The sequence below is a fragment of the Myotis davidii genome, unplaced genomic scaffold, assembly GCF_000327345.1.
Source record: "Myotis davidii unplaced genomic scaffold, ASM32734v1 scaffold599, whole genome shotgun sequence".
Lineage (NCBI taxonomy): Eukaryota > Metazoa > Chordata > Mammalia > Chiroptera > Vespertilionidae > Myotis > Myotis davidii.
The window spans coordinates 269582-270823 of record NW_006290772.1 but is presented as its reverse complement, the minus strand read 5'-3'; positions in this window follow the sequence as shown (position 1 = coordinate 270823).

The window sequence follows — 1242 nt, the reverse complement described above, 5'->3', positions numbered from 1 at the left end:
GTGGACTGAAGCTCCCAACTGCTCCTTTTTCTCTCTCTCTTTTTGTTTATTCTGGGCCAGCTTTAGCGTTGAGGCTTGACTCCAGCTCTTAGGCCTCCAGGGCTGAAAGTAGGTTTCTGACCTTTGCATACAATGTTGCGAATCTGCTGGCTGAAGTCCTGTGGTATTTGTTACAGAGTTTCTGAAACTGGGGGCTCAGAGGCCTGCAGCGCAGGCAGGGAACGTTGGAGTCCTTCGTCACTGAAGCAAGCAAGCCTCATGTTAGTTTCAAGCTGCCTGGCTGCAGGCTGCCATCTTGGCTGACAGTTAATTTGCATATCTCGCTGATTAGCCAATGAAAAGGGTAGCGGTTGTACGCCAATTACCATGTTTCTCTTTTATTAGTGATGTGATTTATCACATGAAATTAATCAAATTTGTTTCTAAATATTACTGATTTTTGTTATCAAAATCAGTAGGGGCTGCAGGGCCAGGTCGGCTGAGCAGTGGGTTTGGGAGCCTGTGCTGGTTTTAATGCTCAAAGCCCCATGTTTGTTTCTGCCCCCAAGGAAGTCAGTAGTAACACCTGAGCTGCCCATTCTGGGACGGTCACAGGGAACAGGATGGGGCCTGGCCAGAATTGGGCGCGAGCAGGTGAATTGTGTGCTGTAGCACTGGGTAGGCCTCGGGTCATGCTGTGGTGTGAGTGGGTTTGAGCTGTGTGGCCAAGCCCCCAGCCCTCCCCCCTTCCCTGTGCCTTACACAGCTAGTCAACTTGGAGCTTCTCTGACCTCAGAGGCCTCTGAAGCCAGCACCTGTGGGGTATGGGCCAGACCCAGGAGTGGGGCCTGGGCAGCAACACATGTTAAGGAAGGCAGGCAGGGGCCCTGCTCCCCAGGCCTGACCCCACAGCTTCAGCCCCTCACCCTGTCTGCTTGAAGCCCAGACTACGTGGGCCCATCAGGTGGGGATGGGACTCAGGGCCTAGCACTGTCCTGCCTCCTGGCTGCCTCTCCTCAGGTGCCTGGACCTCTGCATTTTTTACCCTTTTCTGGTGGTCTCCAGGCCCACCTTCCCTGAGCTCCCTCTCATGCAGGGTCCCTGGAGAGCCCTCTGTTGGGGAAGGGAGACGGGTTGCAGGAGCTTAAACATTCCGGGTTTTGGGATCAGACCTTAGCCAGGGTTCAGGGAACAGAGCCTTTTGTGTGGAGGGTGGGATATTGTACACTTGCCTACTGGCCTCAGCTGTGGCGTGGGGTGAGC